Here is a 7,595-nt window from a genome sequence, read left to right as displayed (position 1 = left end):
TGCTCCTCCCAGCAGATGTCTGGGTAATTAAAATTGCCCGATTTGATTCGGGTTTGATGATTCAGCTGCTGAATTGGTGACCAAAGCTTTGCAAACCCCTACTGTCAGTGTCTCTGCTGTTGCCAGGGGTGATGTAAAGAACAGCAGGCTGGTGGTGGTGGCCTGTGGCCTGGGGGTTTCTTGTATGACTCAGGAGACTCAAGAAAATGTTCTGGCTGGCAAAGAGGTCTTGACCATTGGGGACTTCTGAAACCATGTCTACACTGCAAAAATACCAGGCAGCATGGCCCTTGAACACTCTAAGATGCTGCTTGGGCAGGGTAATAAAAGAAATATTAATTAATAATTATTGAATGCATATGTGCTGTTTTTTCACTTTCATAATACCTTTCATATGAAGCTCTTTAAGCACTTAATACCAATTAACTAGGTTATTAAAACTCAGTGGTCTTACAAGGTAATTAAGTATTGCTCTAACCATTTGGCAAATGATGAAAATACAGTACCAGTAGGTTAACTGTCAGTCACCCAAAAAGCCAGCTGTAATATTAAGTACAAAAATTAGAGATTTTAACTGCCTGTCCTCTGCTATAACCACTAGAAACATTGTCATTTCATGAGATAATTTTGCATGAATTTAATTAAAAAGTTACTGATGTATGTTGAATAGTCATTGAAATAGCAAAAGATCTCTCTTTACTTATGTTTTTATCAGACTGGCCTGAACAGCAGTTGCCTGTTCATTTTCTGGGCATTGTTCTAAAAATGTTCCCATTAGTCCATATGTTTCTGTCTGGTAGGAAGACATGTCCTTTTCTGTTAAATGATAACTGTGCTCATTTTGATCCCATCAGCATGATGATTTATTCAAAGCAATATGCCATCATGCAAGAGACATATGTTAGTGAGTAGAATCTATATTGTCATTACTTTGGCCATAGAGACTTATAAGTGTATCATAGCAATTTGAGGATTGGCCTGAAGGGAAAAGAAGAGTAATTGGTCATCAGCACATGAAGCAGCAGTTATATCACTTTGGAAGAAGCACAATTCTGTTAACATTAATTACTTGTAGATTTCACATTAAAAATATTTAAAAACTTAAAGAAGGTTGGTTCTTAATTAGTTTAAAAAGGATAAGCAAAAGCAATCTGGTTTCCTTGTCCCTGCATGATTTGATTTACTTCCTGATTTTGTAAACTTTAATACCATTTTTTTGGCATATGACATACTTATTTCCCCAAAACTAAGCTGCTGGAAGTTGAAGTGTGTGCTTTAAGTGAGGAAATAAGATAATAGCAGCTTCTGCTGCATGAACCTCTGCTGGGGAAAAAGGAAGTAGGGCTGCACCATGCTGTACAGGGGGCATCTGCTATTGATTCAGCAGGTGCTGGGGCTAGGATTTGTCCCCCTGCTGACTTGGTAGGTACTGCTGGCTGCTTACCCAGCTCACTTTTTTTTCTTCATTCTGCCTTTGAAAACAAGGTGCATATCTTATTCAGGGGTGTGTTGTTTGCAAGAAAATACAGTATAGAATTTCATACGGCCTATCTTTGTGTTACATATTTGTATTAAATGCATTTAAAATAATAATACATATTTACAAGTGGTGAAGAATTATGCAGTTGATTTTACAATATTTAGCAAAAGGAAAATTATATATTTTGCTGTAGCTTTCATAGTTTCTACCACTTCTCTCACTCTTGCATGTATTTTTTTCTCCCAGGTATATTTTATGCTGATTTTGCAGAACCCTGTATTGGCAAAAGCCAGCCATGCTTATGTCATTCTTTAAATGAAAAATAAAGTGTTATCTGATAGGAGCTTAGACTTGGGGTTGTTTTTCCCACTTTTTTATGCTATTGTATTTAAAGTGATACAAGCCCCTACTGTAAAATAGAGTTTTACCAGTACTTTACTGGTCTATCTTGAGTGCCTTTATACCAGTATAACTGCATCCACAGTTGAGGATTGAACTGAATTAGTTTCTGAATCAATAAAACAATTCAGGACACCAGCATTTAGGTAGAATCCATGGTGCAGGAGAGCTGTCCTGCATTCACATACGGTACATTTCTGCGTAGCAGGGTGGAGTGCTGAAGAGGTGTTTGTATTTGACAGAATGTTTGTGCAGATGAGAGTGCAGACTTACCATTACAAGCACTGGTGATGCGTAGGGGGTGCACATTCACCCCTTGAGCTTGGTGGTGCACCCCCTGCAAAAAGCACTGGTGACCAGCAGCATCTGCGGGCGGTCCCTGATCACCGGTGGCCGGTCTCTGACCACTGATCGGCACTCAACACCCTTCCCCCCACCCCGGTTGCTGCTTGCGGGAGCTTGCCGTGCCCCCCTAGCCTTCGGGGGCACGTGGTGTTCATGATTACAAGTGTAGCAGGGTCACCTTTCAGAGCTTGGGTTGAGTCCCAGGCTTGAGGTCCTGCTGTTTTCTTTGGTGGAGCCCATCCACCAATCAGGAGGCAGCACGAGAAATAAAGTCACGCCCCTTACCTGAGGGGAAGGAGAGAGGAGCTCCCCCAGACCTGAGTGAAGACTGTAAACTGTCAGGTCCAGAGGACTTCAGGGGCGGAGCCCTGGAGCATATAAAGGAGCTGCGTGGCCAGCATGAGGGGAGATGCAACAAGGGACTTAAGAAGAGTGGAGCCAAGAAAAGCTTGGGAGTTATCCCTCAGCGGGCAATAGGCCCAAGGCTCCTGAAGCTGCCACTGAAGGAGCAGTGTTGGGAGCAGTGCAAGACCTTTCAGGCAGTTGATGGCGCACAGGAACAGTGCACAGAGTCTGGCCCTGGGAGTGGTGTGAGATTGCTCGGGCCCATCGCGGTACATGGTTCGGTCCACAGAGCCCAGGCTTTGGGAGCCGCAAGTGGTGGCTTGAGTCTGCAACCCCGTCAGGGCCAGCGGGCCACACAGTGTGGGGCAGCGCACGGGGCAAAGGTCTTGGGTCTGCAGTGAGGCGGCTCAGGTCTCATCTCCTGGCAAGTGGCCAGGTCCCACGGTGCGCAGGGTGGCGCACAGGCCGGAGCCATGGAGCAGCAGAAGCTGCTTGGGTTAGCCACCGGGCATGAGAACGGCCAGCCAGAGCCTGAAGGGCCTGGCCTGTGCTAAGACAGCTCTCAGTGCTGAGCCAAGGTATGGGGAAATTGTAGTGCTGCAGCATGAGACTCAGCACCCAGGAGCCAGCAGCGGTGGTACAGCAGCTGAGAGGAGCTGAGCCCTTGGTGCCCAGAGCGGGGCACAGAGTGGGGAGGAGTCCAGCGTTGCGGGAAAGGCCTGGAGAGGCGCTCCAGCAGAGGAGACCCCATTGAGCTGTGCCCTGACCACCACCACCTGGGGGAGCATGAGTTATTGGGCCCTTGGGTTGCACAGGGGAAAGACATTTGGGGTGGGCAAACCCAGAGAAGGGGCTGGGTGAGCAGACCCCTCCCCCCCGGCCTAGTCAAGGCCCTAAGGCTTCCTGCACACCCCGCAAGGGACCCCATTGGAAGGAGGACTATCTCTTGCCATGGGTCAGGGACTATATTAAGAGATAAATGTTATTAAGATTGTTCATGTTTGTGCCTTATATTTTGTAATTGAAATGTTGTATTATGATGTTGTAAATAGTTTTATTCAGGGTTTGGCCTTAGTTATTGGTTAGTGTTCACTGTAAATATATGTATATGATATTTAGTTTTATGTTTATATATGTTATAACTTAATAAATTGTATATAGTTAAGAATTTTGGGCTTGGGCTAACTCTACAGAGGGAAGAGGGATCTGCATCAAATTCTGGCATCCCTCTCACATCACCCCCTCCTGCCTACCCATCCCATTCAACTGAGAATAGGGCACACCCTCGGGTGTACCTGGGTTACACAAGGATAAGAATCAAAAGAGAATTCTCAATATTATCATCCCCCTCCCCAGTCATGTAAACACTCAAACTCTGATGTTCTTTTCCCCTCACCTCCAGGACTACAACATGGTAAACCCTGACATGTTACACATATAAAACATGTTTTTGACCAGAGGAGCTGTAAGGCAAATTAATTGAGAGGCCCATTTTTGGCATATTTGGGATCCATGCCTGGAAGTGTCTCCCCAGTGCCACTGTGCAGTGTTTCCAGCATGGACCTTGACACAAAAGTCTCAAGTGTCCATCTGGGCCTTTGATAGCCTCATCTGTCTTTGTAGATGAATTAATTCTTCAGAGTACTTCCATCCAGCATCTTTCATGAGATTTAAAATGCTTCTTTAAATAAGAAGGTTAAGAATGGTGGGAAAGTCCTATAAATTCCATGCAAGGATTTTTACTGGAAATGTATATGGGAGAGGGTAATCTAGGCCAAGATTTAAAATACATGTCCAGACATTCTCTTCCTAAATGATGCATTCTTCCTCTGCCTTAGCAAATATTCCTGACTTCTTTGTCACTAAATACAAAATGGGTTGCGAATCTAACATTGCTGCTGCAAAAGTCAGTGACCAAACTTACACACTTCCATTTATTTTTACAGACTTGGAATTGGGTCCCGGCTACATCAACCTGCTCAGATGTCACAAGCTTATATAGGAGGAATTTATAAACAACTGTCTGCAGCGAAATTCTCTGCAGAGCACAAGAGGAATGAGGGGCCATCCAGAGACGGATTACCATAGTGTAATCCGTTCCCGCAAAAAATCCCTCTCCCCAGCAGCACTATCGTAGGAACTGGTTGTGATGGCTCTGTGCTTCCTTAGGATACCAAAAGAAACTCTAGAGATGGAGATGCAGCTAGTCTTTGCTGTCTTTGCACCCCTATGTCTCTTCTCAGTTTTGTATTAGTGTGAATCTGTTGACATTGATTGATTTACTCTGGTCTCATGACAGTATGAAGTAATCATCTGGTGGCAGCAGTTTGCTGTTAAAATTACAACAATAACTGGAAAATACACATTACCATCTATGGAGTGGAAAGTTTGCTTGTATTGACACAACAAACAGCCTCTTCACTCAGGACTGGCAATGCTATGCTCTGAGTCTGGAAGCTCTTTTCCATAGGAGTAGGATTAATTTAATATCCCATAAATCTTGTTATGTATTCTGCTCATTCCTCAGAGAAGTATCATGAGGGTTAATTATTTCTCTACTCTGACTCAGACACTGATTTTGTGCCAGAGGTTTCTGGCAGTATGTATAATCCTAGTGATACCCCCAGTGAGGAAACCATTGTTAGCGATAGAGATGAGGAAGCCCTGAAGGAGGCTGACCTTGAACCTGATGCAATAATAGAAGCCTTAATTTAAAGACAATAACAAAGGAAGAGATCTGGGAACCTTTTACTGTTATGATACTCTTAGTAAAGTCTCACCAAAAAAGGGGGGTTCTTTTGGTATCAAATTGCAGATTTAGATCACTGGAGCTCAGCCTAGGGCCCACAGACCAAATGTGGCCTGCAAAGCCATGTCATCTGACCTGTGGGGCCCTGCACAGGTTCGGAAATTTGGCAATGGGGGTGGAACAGAAGATGTCTGGGACCCACAGCAACAAATGCTACAATGATTCCATTACTGCCAAATTTCCAGATCTGTGGGGAGCTCTCCAGGCCAGATGACATAGCCCCATATGCCAGGTGACCCTGGTGTGTGGGGTTGGGGTGTGGCCAGATGCAATATGCAGTGCTGGGCCAGTGCAAGGCATTGCTCTGATTGGATCCAGCATATGGGACTGGGCTGGCCCACAGGGTTGCTCCATGAACTGACCCCACACTTTGACTCCGTGCTGGATCAGGACCAGCCTTGCAGCACTCATCCAAGCCACAGGACCAAATAGTTTGAGAACCGCTGGATCAGAAAATCTGCTTTTTCTTGAGGCTCAGCTGTGCTGGAAAAAAAGAAGATGCTGAACTGCTGGAAAGCCCTCATACTAGGCATCATTCTCTTAGAAAGGGTTGCAGTGTAAAGCAGGTCTTAAGCAAAAATGTAGCAGATGGTCCACTCAACACAGCCACATCAGCAAGTGTGGGCTGCAGCCACGGCCCTGTTCACAAGCTCCAGGAGATGTCACTTTGAAGCCAGTTAACACAGCAAGTTAAGAACCTGTTGGCTCTTTTCCATGTCATCCCCTTTATGACTTAAAGTCTGGAGCTGGAAGCGGTATGAGCAAACTACATTTTAAAAAGTGTTTCATTGTGTCTGGGGTTTTTATTTTAAACAGAGCTGATATAAGTTAGATGATGCCTACCCATTGTCTGAGTGCAGAGGAACAGGGGGAGGCAGAAGAGTTTCTTATGCTTTCTCCCCCAGCACATCCACATAGAGGCAGGCATAATTTATCGTTTATGGTGTTTCACTTGTCGCCAAGTTACTATTTTTTCCTTCTACTTCTATGTGGTGTTGGTAGTTCATTTGGAGACATTCATCCCTTTGAGAACTGCAGTGAAAGAGATTGTGTTCTCAAGTCCAAGAAAGAAGTGGGCAGACTATGTCAAATGACATCCTCCTTCTGTTAGCCAAATGGAAAAACCAGACATCTGGGTTGTTGCAGCTTGTGACCTTTCTCTGGGTTCCCTGACAGATCTCACAGCCTCTCAGTTGTCCACAACCATATTTTATATTCAGGATTTTTAGTTCCTCTGGCAATTTGCATTCCTTTGTGAACTTCATCCTGGCATCATGTGTTCAGGGGAGCTCACAACCTTTCCAGGGTTTCTATGAAACTTGGGCCAACTTCTCCAGCAATTTGTTTCCTTTGTGCAGTTGCTCCCTGCACTGCACAGTCTTGCCTACTCTTGGTCTTCTCTAATGTTTCTGGGCACTATGCACCTTTTTAGAATGTTCCATTAAGCTTGCAATTTTCCTCAAAACCTTTAGAAGCCCATAGCATTTTCTGGTGTTCCCTGACAAAGTGGGTTTTTACAGCGACCCCAAAATACCAAGATGTCTCACCATTTTCTTCACCATGAGATCCAAATTCTAGCCTCCCCTCACCCAAGGGGGTTTGAATCTACAGGGTGTGTCCACGCATGCAAGCATGTGCACTTGCAGCAGCTGAAATAAAAGCGGTGCAAATTTGAGCCAGGGCTTTTTGCCTCAGCACACATGCTCAGATTTGTACTTTGTTGTGGAGCAAATTGTGCCACTTGGGGCAAAATAATCCTGCCTGGCTCCTCCTGGATCTGCAGCCATGGGGAGGTAGAGTCTGGGGACCAGCACCTGTGCTGTCCCCAGCAGTATAAAAAGCTGCCGTGTCCTGGCCCCATCAGTACAAAAAGCTGCCCTGTCAAGTAGCTCAGGGCTTCTGAGGAGCTTTTGAGACCCAGCCAACTGGTGCCTGGGGACACTACGCCTTGTGCCAGCTGGATTGCAGAAGCAGCCCTGAGAGTTCTCTGCACCTTTTTCTTACTGCAGCAGTCTGGCAGTGGGGGCTGCTGCGCACCTGCCAGACCTGTATGGGGACTGCACAGCCAGTAGAGGCATCTGCTCCTCTGGGCCAGTTGCCAGTGGGCTGTGGCTGCAGGGTTGGCCTTTGTGTGGCACTACTGCCATGTGTGCCCCCTGCCCTGCCATCTGGGCAGCTATGACCCAGAAGTTATTCTCAATATAGTGGCCTGCTTTG

Source organism: Gavialis gangeticus, unplaced genomic scaffold (assembly GCF_001723915.1).
Source record: "Gavialis gangeticus isolate Ggan-Ray unplaced genomic scaffold, GavGan_comp1, whole genome shotgun sequence".
Taxonomy (NCBI): domain Eukaryota; kingdom Metazoa; phylum Chordata; order Crocodylia; family Gavialidae; genus Gavialis; species Gavialis gangeticus.
The sequence above is the reverse complement of the archived record's forward strand: the minus strand, read 5'-3'. Positions refer to the sequence as shown.